Source organism: Ostrea edulis, chromosome 4, assembly GCF_947568905.1.
Source record: "Ostrea edulis chromosome 4, xbOstEdul1.1, whole genome shotgun sequence".
Lineage (NCBI taxonomy): Eukaryota > Metazoa > Mollusca > Bivalvia > Ostreida > Ostreidae > Ostrea > Ostrea edulis.
Window position 1 is genome coordinate 12,407,978 of NC_079167.1, and position 12,715 is coordinate 12,420,692.

Consider the following 12,715-nt stretch of genomic DNA (forward strand, 5'->3'; position numbering starts at 1 on the left):
ACATCTCCACTGTTTTTTGCCTTTGATACAAATTTTGATGATGGGTATTTGATCATGAACGCACTGCAGTGATAAACAATTCACAAATGAATACAATTCATATAGTGCTATTTCAATGGATATATATATATATATATATATATATATATATATATACTGAAAAATACTAATCGCTTGCGCCGCGCTATGATTCTCTTGACAACCGCGACGAAGCGTCGAGCTGTGAAAGCAGCCATCTTAGTTCTATCAAACCTGTAAAGGAACATGACAAAAAATATGTGTAGGCTACGTCATCTTCCTAAGTCAAGGGTTAATGATCCGCTTCGTTTATGTGGAGCGGAGCGGATCAGAAACCCTTGACTTTGGGGAAATGAGGCTACGTATGCATGCAGTGCATATTTCGCTGCCCTTTTAAGATCGACTTTGAATTAAGTCGCCCCTACAAAGATTGAGAATATACGGGGAAATATCTTTCATACCATACAAAACAAGTCTTTAAATATCAGAAAATGCAATAACCTGCACCTTTTGAATTTTCTACATCAAAACTTAGCATTGCATGCAATATTATCAATCACCAGTATAAAATCTTGAAAGCATGTGAGATGACGTCATCTGAAGCTTATTCTGTGGACTTGAGAGGCGGTTCAAGCAGTTCCTCTTCCATTGAGAATGAACAGGGCGAAATTTACAAATACTTGATATACCATTAGTCCGAATATATTTGTTTTAATCTGATTAACAGAGAATTTTAACTTAATTGCGTACTTGTAAGTAGATTATATATACATTGTACGTCTTGTACGACATCGAGAAAAACAAACCGTGTATTAAACAGAAGTACTGTTTTGCACACGTTCGGTTGACTTTCTATTTCATAGAAGGCCTACAATAATGCTGCAATGTAAGGTAGCAGGGGACAGTTTCGAACTATAGGCCCGGTCAACTTTCTATAAAAATGGAAAAACCCCATATTTGAATTGATATTACATGTGTAAACATGTATAGAATAATTCTAGGATACATGTCAAATGTAGCCGAGTGCTTCATAAGAATGTTGATATACAACATGTAGGTGTCACCCACCATGATTCCTAGTATAGAGATGGGTGTAAATACGAAACTAAGACATGTGGTCAGTTGCTGCAGAAATTCCGGTAAAAACATGCATGGTCCAGCAAAAGGTCTGTAGCTGAGAGGGAAGGTGGATGGCCCCATATGAAAGACATATTTTTTTAAGCTCTTGATTGTGCCACAGTGTCTAAATCCCCTTGCTTAGTACAGTGATGGTATGGGATTAGCTCAAATGAGAGGAACTCAAAGCAAGAAAGAGGCACCTGCTCAGAGCATGTTTTGTACACCAACACCAGCATGTATAGATTACATGTAATTTAGGGTCATGATTCATTAACTACACCAAAAGGAAAATACGATTTTTCATTATTCTGTCATAATCTGACTTTGATGTATACCTCTACCCACATGTTTCAGAACCAACAAAAATGTCCCCTGCTACCTACATTAAACAGAAAGACAGTTTTAGTTCCGGATGTTGTCAGGGGTTATGTTCCCATACCAAATCATACAAATCAATCAGAGACCAGAATGCAATAAGAATATATATTTAACAAAAATTAACTGTTAGAGATACCTACTTCCGTTGAATTCACGACCTGTGGAATCAAATTTCCTGTGACCAGCGCGATAGACCGCTCGCCCATTTATGCAAATAAAAAACCTACGTTCGATGGCGATGGAATTCTCGCCACGCTGTCACTGGTACGTATTGACGTGAATACGAAACTAAGACATGTGGTCAGTTGCTGCAGAAATTCCGGTAAAAACATGCATGGTCCAGCAAAAGGTCTGTAGCTGAGAGGGAAGGTGGATGGCCCCATATGAAAGACATATTTTTTTAAGCTCTTGATTGTGCCACAGTGTCTAAATCCCCTTGCTTAGTACAGTGATGGTATGGGATTAGCTCAAATGAGAGGAACTCAAAGCAAGAAAGAGGCACCTGCTCAGAGCATGTTTTGTACACCAACACCAGCATGTATAGATTACATGTAATTTAGGGTCATGATTCATTAACTACACCAAAAGGAAAATACGATTTTTCATTATTCTGTCATAATCTGACTTTGATGTATACCTCTACCCACATGTTTCAGAACCAACAAAAATGTCCCCTGCTACCTACATTAAACAGAAAGACAGTTTTAGTTCCGGATGTTGTCAGGGGTTATGTTCCCATACCAAATCATACAAATCAATCAGAGACCAGAATGCAATAAGAATATATATTTAACAAAAATTAACTGTTAGAGATACCTACTTCCGTTGAATTCACGACCTGTGGAATCAAATTTCCTGTGACCAGCGCGATAGACCGCTCGCCCATTTATGCAAATAAAAAACCTACGTTCGATGGCGATGGAATTCTCGCCACGCTGTCACTGGTACGTATTGACGTGCGATACAGTTATTTTATGTAAAATTAAGAGGATTATACCAAACTACCCTAAGTGAAGAAACACTGAATATAAAGCACAGCAAAGTTTTTATATTAGGATACCCAAAACCGCCCCTATGTGGGGTTGAATTCACGACCTGCGGGAACCAAATCTACTAGCAGCATGTGACCAGCGTACGAGACCGCTCGACTATTTAGGCATGCAAATTAAAAAAAACAAAAAAAAACCTGCTTTTGATGATGAATTCTCTCCCCTCTGTGACACGCTACACGGTCAATGAGAATGAAAATGGGATAATTATTTGATGTAAGTATACGAGGATCACACAAAATTCACACTGCATTACTTACTGCATGACTTAGGACAGCTATGTTTATTTAAGAGTCCGTTGCAGTCTTTTTGCTGTATACAAATATTTCAAATACAGTATATATTGTATGATCCTCTTAAATTTACATCAAATATCTGTATTTCCTATAAATATACTTTAACTACAGCATCCAAACATTTTAATTACAATCAAACTTTACAGTATACTTACCATCATATACAAAATTCACCAACATGTTCTTTTTTTAAACTATAGTCCAGCTGGACATATCATCACTGGTGATGTCGATATACATGTACAGGTACATGTACATGAAAATGACGACCGGAAGTCACTTATTTAAAAAAAAAGGTCTAAAATTCAGAGAGCTCCAATCTTTCAATTTGCGACAAAACTTCATCACTATTATAAATTCTATCGAAAATTATGCTATAATAAGGGCTAAATATGAAGAAGAACTTGACACTCTATCAGATTAGATAAAGAAGAATATCAAAATCTCGTGTTAGACACATCAAAATAGAAGTGCTTACCATCTATCCTTCTGTGTTTTGTAAACCAGATGAGATTACATGTGAAATATGCATTTATTTAGTCCCAGCTGACTAAGCTTGTAACAACATTCTTTTTGTTTGTAAGATGTATTTTAAACGAACTTGAATTTTTAAAATTCCATATTGATAATCTAACTTATATTCGTAGATCCTTTTCCAAGAATGACATTGTTCAATGCCATGCTTCAGTTGTGAACACATTTGATATCCCAGTCAATGAAACAATATAATATGAGTTACCGTACCTACACTGGATTCCAAAACTACATAAAACCCTTTATACAAACATAGATACATTACAGGATCCAGTAAATGCTCTACCACGCCCTTTCTTTACTCCTCATGAAAATATTAACTGCTGTGACGGAGAAACTTCAGACGTATTGTGCCACAACACATGGGAAATGTGGTGTAAATCAAATGTGGATTCTCAAAACTCCCACAGAACTTTTAATAAATTTGAAATCATAAAAAATACTTCTCAAAAACAATATCATTAAAACGTAAGACTTTTCAACATTTTACACCACCATTCCTCACGATGAAATAAATATCAGGATTTTTAACATCATCAACAACGGCTTCTTCAATTAAAATGGAACACGGGAACATTCATATATTGTACTCAATTATCCAAAACATTACTTTAAAAAGATGCTGGAGTTCTGCATTGACAGTGTCTACGTATTGTTTTGTGATGAGGTCTTCCAACAGGCTGTTGGAATGCCCATGGACACAAATTGTGCTTAATCATCAGCTGACCTGTTTTTAGTATTCTTATAAGGCAGACTTTATTCAAAAGCTTCTACAATAGAAGAAAAAATATCTTCCCATGACCCTCAACTCGACATCTAGATATATACACATCTTTTATCTATTAACAATACTCATTTTCATACATATGTCGATTCGATATACCTCAATAAACTCGAAATAAAAGACACCATGGAGTCTTCCATATCTACTACATATTTGGATATTTTATTGTAAATAGACCATATTAACGGCAAACTATATAACATCATAACCTTATGACAAACAAGTTGACATCAGCTTCTTCATCCTCAACTTCCCATATTTGTGTAGCAATATCACCTGTATTTATTATCACCTGCATAAGGTGTTTATGTATCTCAACTGATTCGATGCGGGAGACCATGTTCTGCGTATGATCATTTTCTTAATCGAGACAGGCTACTTAAAAATAAATTGATGTTATATGGGTTTCAACAATCTCATTTTTTTAAAATCAGCATTTCGCAAATTCTATAGTCGATGTAATGATCTAATTTGAGTTGAATGCGGTCTGACGTGTTTCAAACCAATTGTTAAACCATTCTTTACAAACGGATTTTGGCTACGGATGAATCCGTTTGCCTGATGAAAATATAGAGCTTACGGCGGGTATGACCGGTCAACAGGGGATGCTTATTCCCATGTGACACCTTACCACACCTCTGGTGTTGTATGTCCAGGGGTCAGTATTTGCCCTTCTCTTAATCTGTTGTATTCTTTATTATATATATGGTGCATCAAAAGTAAACTTAAATTAAACTTTTAGGGTTTTTTTCTGATACAGTTTCGGGATATGTAAACTACATGTATTGTTAATTATACCTTTGCAAGGAAAAATAATTCCAATGGATTATCAAATGCAAATATACGTCTACTACATGAAAGGTGAAGATAACGAACAGTAATCAATCTCATAACTCCTGTAGACAATACAAAATACAGAGTTGCGCGAACATGGGTCCCTGGACACACCAGAAGGTATCTGGTATTTAGGAGGAGTAAGCATCCCCTGTCGACCGCCATGAGCCCTAAATCTTCATCAGGTAAACGGAGTTATCCGTAGTCAAAATCAGTGTGCCAAGAATACCCTAACAATCGGTATGAAACACGTCAGACAGCATTTTACCTGATGAAAGGTTGTACCGGCAAACTAGATCGTTATACTGACCATAGAATTTGCGAAATGCTGACATTAAACGAGAATATTCAAACCTCTGCACCATCAATTTGTTTGTCAGTAGCCTGCCTCGATTTTAAAACTGATCATACACAGAACAAGATCTTGCGTATCGAATCAGTTGAGAGATATAAACACTATATGCAAGTGATAATGGAATATTGATACATAGATATGGAGATGGAGAAGCTGAAATCATCCCGTTTGTCATAAAGTTGAGTTGTTAGGTTGCTGTTAATATCTACTTTCAATAAAATATCTAAGTATGACGCAGAAGTGGATGACTTTGTGGTGTCTTTTATTTCGAGTTCACAGGGATATATCGAATCAACATATGAATGAAAATTATCATTGTTAATAGGTAAAACGTTGTCGATATATCTAAATACCAAATTGAAGGCCATAGCAAGAGATTTTTTCTTCTCACGTAGAAGGTTTTGAAGAATTTCTGCTTCTTAGTAGAACTTAATTTAAGTAATATGATGTATTGCTTTAAATTAAAGTTAATTGGGGTAAATTCAAGAGGTGGGTACTGGTGTGTGTATGATTTGACAAAATTACATACAATTAAACAATGGATGCAAGGTGAAGATAACGAACAGTGATCAATCTCATAACTCCTACAAGCAATACAAAATAGATAGTTGGGCAAACACGGACCCCTGGACACACCAGAGGTGGGATCAGGTGCCTAGGAGGAGTAAGCATCCCCTGTTGACCGGTCACACCCGCCGTGAGCCCCATATCCTGATCAGGTAAACGGAGTTATCCGCAGCCAAAATCAATGTGCCAAGAACGGCTTAACAATCGGTATGAAACACGTCAGACAGCATTTGACCCAATGCGAGGCCGCACTGACGAACCAGATCGCTACAACGACCACAGAATCCGCGAAATGCCGACCTCAACCGAGACCGCCGAAACCCCCGCACCATCAACTTGTTTGTCAGTAGCCTACCTCGATTTAAAAACTGACCACACCCAGAACAAGTTCTTGCGTATCGAACCAGCCGAGACACATAAACACCATATGCAGGTGATAATGGAATATTGCTACATAAATGTGGATAGCCGACGACGGAGAAGCTGAAATCACCCCGTTTGTCATACAGTTGAGTTGTAAGTTTACCGTTTATGTCTACTTTCAATAAAATATCTAAGTATGAAGCAGAAGTGGACGACTCTGTGGTGTCCTTCATTTCGAGCTCACAGGGATATATCAAATCGACATACATGTATGAATGAAAGCTATTATTGTTAATAGACAAAACGTCATCGATATATCTAAAAGTCGAATTGAAGGTCACAGCGAGAGATTTTTTCTTCTCACGTAGAAAATGGATTTCATTTAATATTTTTGTAACAAAATCTAGATATTTTGGACGCGATATCTGCAGAAGACAGACTTCGGCGCCGTGACGGAAGTTTGCAGTCGCTGAACGTTCTTGCTTTTGATACTTTCATGTACATATCCATATTTGAATCACTGTCTCCTCTTGGTTAAGGGCATCACATTTTATTACACGAAAAATGAAACATATCAGATTTCAGAAAGATTTTTATTGACTACCGTGTATATAGTAGATTGAAAACTCTACATTTTTTTGACAGGATTAATTAATTTTGTTTTGAAAATAAATTACCATGCATATCCACGAGATTAAAGATTCTTTAATCTACATATTTACAGTTTTCAAATTTTGATTTAATTGATTCAAGTTCTATCTAAACTGACATCAGAAATAAAAGTAGACCATATAAATTTCTAAGACTGATCCACCCACATTTCTTAACTACATGTTCAATATATTTTAGACATTAGTTGACAGAAAGAAAATAAACCTATAAGAGAGTCGGTCTCTGTAATGTTCATTTTATGAAGAAGGTGATTTTGTCGGTATAATTCTGTGTGAAGTTGGAACCAATGAATGGAAGACTAGTATGTTTTTCTTATCTTGTCTTGTAAGATCAAATCTATAATATTCTCACTTAGCCTCTGCAGATGGTTATAATCTATTGCTAATGTACACAGCTACATCCCACGTCTTACACCTTTCCCTGGTGCATAGCTTACACAGTAACTACATGTACACTGTTGATATTTTTCTGGATACGTAAACGACGTTTTGTCACATCTTACAATTCAATCTCCGATTTCATGGAAACTTAGATTTATTTGCCAGAATAATTCATCTTGAATCGCGCGCATGATGAAAAAAAATCTGATGGCAACGGGGAAAAGTAATCTGACTGTTTCCTCTTCATTTCGGGCTCTCTATTTTATATTTCCGTATTTCGATCGATATCAGTAAGAGTTTAATTTCAGCTTATGATGCTGTATTTTATATTTTGACAGCATCGTCTCAAGTGATTAATGTCCTTTTCCTCTAACGATTGACCGCTGCCTCCGTCCATTCAGAGGTAGAATGACAACTCGTACAGCCAACAGTTCGGCCAGTTTCAGGATCGATGGATTTCAGATCATTTACATAGCCAGTATAATGATCGGCGCAGGATCTGGCAAGAGGCTGACTTCAAGGAATTAGATATAGGAAATCAGAGTGTAACTCTATACACGCCTTTGTATATATCAGAATAGTGCAACATACGCAGGTGTGCGACCACTTGTCGTGTTTTAATACTCGGTGAAAGTGAAAAATGATACAGGTATAACCATTACTTGTGTCCAGATTGGGAGAGGCGATCGTGTCATGTCACGATATTGTCTTTTAAATTGACTAAAGAGAACTCACCTTTCTACTCGGCTCTATAACCAAGTGCTACTGGCGATAGAAAAACGACACAATGGACAGGGACGAATTAAAAAGACAAGTTCAGAACCTGCGATATCACAAGAACATCGAGAGAATACCGGTCTCCGAAGCTATCAGACAGTGAGTAAATCATGACTAATAATGAAAAAAATATGTATGTAAAGAGATATTTGTTGCTTTATATTACATGCAGAAAATACATTTTACAAAAATGAAATGAACTTTTTTGTAAAATATTTGTAATATGCATGTAATTGATGACCTTTTGCGAATAACAGATGATCTGCATCATTAAAATACATTGTTTTGCATGTATCAGATGATTTCCATGTAAAACAGAAAGATGCACAATGTTTTGCAAGTAAGCAGTGGTAAAACGGAAATGTTCCACAAGTTGATGTACATGTACATATGTACGATGTCGGAAATGTTTCATAAGATGCGCGGTGCTTTGCATGTAAAATGAGAGCGTTCCATATGTTAAGGTACACTGTTTGCATATAAAACAGCATTCCATACCGATCTATCTTTTGTACGTGGTTCCGGTGTTCCGTCTTTCATGACAGTGTATAAACACACGTCACTCTGATGAATTGACACGGTGGCTGTATGTCCACACGAGACGTTGGCGGACCTTTCCGTCCTATTTGGAATCCTGTTTAATTTCGTTAATGCAGTTGACACGGATGCTCCAATGTTGTTTACAAATTATCATAGCTTGTTGATTTCATCAATAATACACTATGAAAAGTGAACATTTTTTCGCGATAGAATTGCCAGATAATTAATATCATGTCGAATTGTGAAAAATTCTATATCACTTTGTTTATATAACCTTAATGTGTTCTTTGAATAAAAAGCTCCATTATGTTAACTTTTAGCGACACGATTAATGGGATTGATCTCTTTTGAACATTAAGTGCTTGAAAACGTCCAACCTGGTCGAAATACACATACATATTATGTAAAGTGAGAACCCTGTAAGTTGAAAAAGTTCAAACCGTTTGTATATTATGCACTTATGCCATAAAATATGTTTGAATCAATCAATCAAACATATTATGTAGAGCCACTCACTGAATTGTTTAAATTTGAAGTATGTTGCATGCTGTTATGCAATGTACATGTATATTCCAATTGCTCTTATATCGGTTTGGAATATTACGCTTTTAATTGATAAAGGAAACAATATTTAGCAAGAATGTGTGTATGTATGTTAAATCCCTACTACATGTGAGAGATTGTCGTGTATGTTTCTACTACATGTGAGAGATTGTCGTGTATGTTTCTTTCAAAATGGCGTTAAATTGGATTTGTTCCCTCAGATCCTTGCAGTAAATATGGTTTTTCAGAGGAAATTCTATTCAATATACATCGGATAGTGAGACGCGTAACCGCCTGCGTATTCTGTGGTACTATATATTGCACAGCACAAATACGATTAGCGGAGTTCCGTCTGGCAGAACCAATTGTCTTTTAGAATATGTGACGAATTTCATTTCGTAGGGATAATCTACACTTAATTATAAATTATGAAGATGGTGCAGAATTTAAACTTGTCAATCAAAGATTTATTTTTCTTTTCATTTTGACTTTATATTAAATTGTTAGATAGTCAGGTCGGTATAGACGTCTTTAAAAAAAAAAAAAGGGGGGGGGGGGTCCGTCAGATCATACACATGTACACTTCCGCTCAGTCGTTGGCTATAGTCTATTTGATATTGTATTTAGTATGTAGACAAAATCGCCTGCCACATTGTAAAAATTCAGTATAGTTTTTTTTAATACTTTTATATTTTTCATTTGGATATTAAAACATGGAAGTATATCGTATTTACCCCTCCCCGTTCAAATTCTTGCCGGTATTCAGTTTATCCTCTCGGACCATAATTACATTCGAACATGAAATAACAATTATCAGTTTTACAAAACCCTCAGATATACAAAGATGTATGGGGGGAAATTGGTATATTATGTATATTTCAGAAATATATCAGAAGTATAGAGAAATGGTGAAAAATACACTGACAATTTTTTTAAGTCTTCTCCAGAACCAACAGGCCAATTTCAATCAACCTTTGTACAAATTATCCTTGGGTGAAGGGGATTCAAATTTGTTCAAATGAAGGTCTATGTTCCCTTCAAAGGGGAGATAATTACAAAAATAGGGTGGGGTAATTTAAATATCTTCTTCTCAGGAACCACTAGTCCAGACCATTTCAAATTTACATGGCAGCTTTCTGACATAGTGCAGATTCAAGTTTGTAAAATCATGCCCCTCCCCCACCCCCACCCCCTTGGGGGTAGGTTGGGGCCACAATAGGGATCAAAATTTACATACAAATATATGTTGGTCAAGGTGATTCAGATGAGTGATGTGGCCCATGGATCTCTTATTTTCATATTGCATTACCAATGTCACATCACATTGGGCGTGGTATTCATGTCCTATGAACACACATTGTGTTTCTAGTTTCATAATGATAGCATTATACATGGTGCAGTAACATTTATTAATTATTACTTATTTCACAGATAAAACTGGCCATGAAAAAAACCCAATATATAACTATATAAGTCCCCCTCACTTTTTCGTAATACATGTAAGTTATTTGATGTCATAATAAGGCCTTTTTGTCATTGGATCTTTAGAAAAGAAAAAAAAAAAGGTATCAGTGGATTTTAACCAAACTAACAGCATCATTTGCATAAAACAGAATAAATTGTTTCAAATACAACAATAACTCCTCATCTTCAAAGGAAGTGGTAAACTAATATTTTTATACATAAGAATGATTACGGCGACAGGTGTTCCCCCTGTTGTCCTCCAACTTTACAGCAAAAAAGGTCCGTTGTCATACCATCCATGTTTACCATAGCTTTGTTCGTGATCAACACCCTCATTAGTTGTTCTCCTATGCCATATGAAATGGTTGTTTAAAATCAGCAAATATACGAAATAATTTCTGCTATTCAATCATGGCTATATCTAAAAGAATTTGTAAATTTAAAATACAGTATATGGCATATTTCTTTCTGAAAGTTCACTGACTTTCACTGATAAGATTGATTTCAACTGAAAGTGAAAACTTTTACCTTCAAAAACTCAATATTGTTATAGGTCAGTAATTTTCACAAAATTTTAAAAATGTTATTTTTATTTTTTCGCAAAAGGTGTTGAACATTACGTTTCCGCAAATAAATATACAGCTATTACTGTACCCCAGCATTACGATTCCGTAATTTACCTGTGGCGACGAGTGCAAGTCATGTGATTATAAGATCTTATGTGTTTGCAGAATCTAAGTCTAGGTTTCCACCACAATTTGGGCAGTAACTCCTGATATTGGGGGAAAGATCACTACAAAAGGGTCAGAGTCATCTCATGCCCATTTAAATTTTCAATTCTATTCCCCACACCCAAATATTAACGGACGTGTTGCCAAAACTCCAAACAACAACTTACATCAAAATCATGTATCCGACAGCACCAGCAACAGTACGCAAAAGTGACAAAGAAAACCTTGATTGTACAGAATATGCGAAATATATGAAACCACGAAGTTTCCCGAATTGATTTTTTAAGGGCCATCAGGTACAAATTTGGTGCCCAAACAGACATGCATGATGTTCTGACACCAAATTTATACATATACAGTTTAGAACATTTTATGTAGTGCTACTGCTTAGAATTAAGAATGAATGTATTTTATGCAGTGCTGTATATTGTATTGTCAGAATTTTAAAAATATATATACCATAGAATGCTATAGTTTTATTATATGTAATCCAGGTAAGAATACTTCGTATTTACCTGTAATCGTAATGCCATATTTTTTGCGAAATAGTAAAAGATAAAACTGCGGAATTGTAACATTTTTTTTCGCGGAAACATGGTGCGCCGATTTTCATGTTGGATTAGTTCGTACACCAATTGGTCACTCATCTGGAATAAACCCACTGTCAAATATTATGTTGAAAAAAATCTTAAACAGGCATCAGCTTTAAAGCCATATTTACCTATCATTTCCAAACTTAGTTTTACTTTTACATAAAAATCACTATTTGCATATTAAAATTATACATCTTGCAACCCCTTGTTGTAATTTTGTAAGTTTTTTCATAATTGATGGCCGAACTATAATTGTAAGGAAGTAAAACAAAATCATGAAAATCGATCAAGCATATTCCAGCTTTTTAATCATGGTTCAGAATTTACATGTAAGAAGAATTTACTTCCTAGTTGACAATGCCCATCTTTGGTTATACACTGGAAAAATCAAAGGTAGTGCAAACAAATTATGCTTCTAACATCGTAACTTGATGTTATTCAATTCTTACCATTCCTATTATTTCCTCTTCACGGATTGCAGTTAAGATTCTCTAACACTTGATGCCAATCATGAAAATTGTCACCTTCATTCAAACCTTCAAAAAATGATGAATGTTTCATAAATATTAACATTGCACTTTCTGATTTAAAATTTTCCAATAACCTTTTGACTTTATAGAACGCAAATGCATGAGTTTACGAGCTACATGTATAATATATAACTTCTATAATTGTCTAATACTTATCCATTGACGGGGTACCGTCATGGACGAGTTTG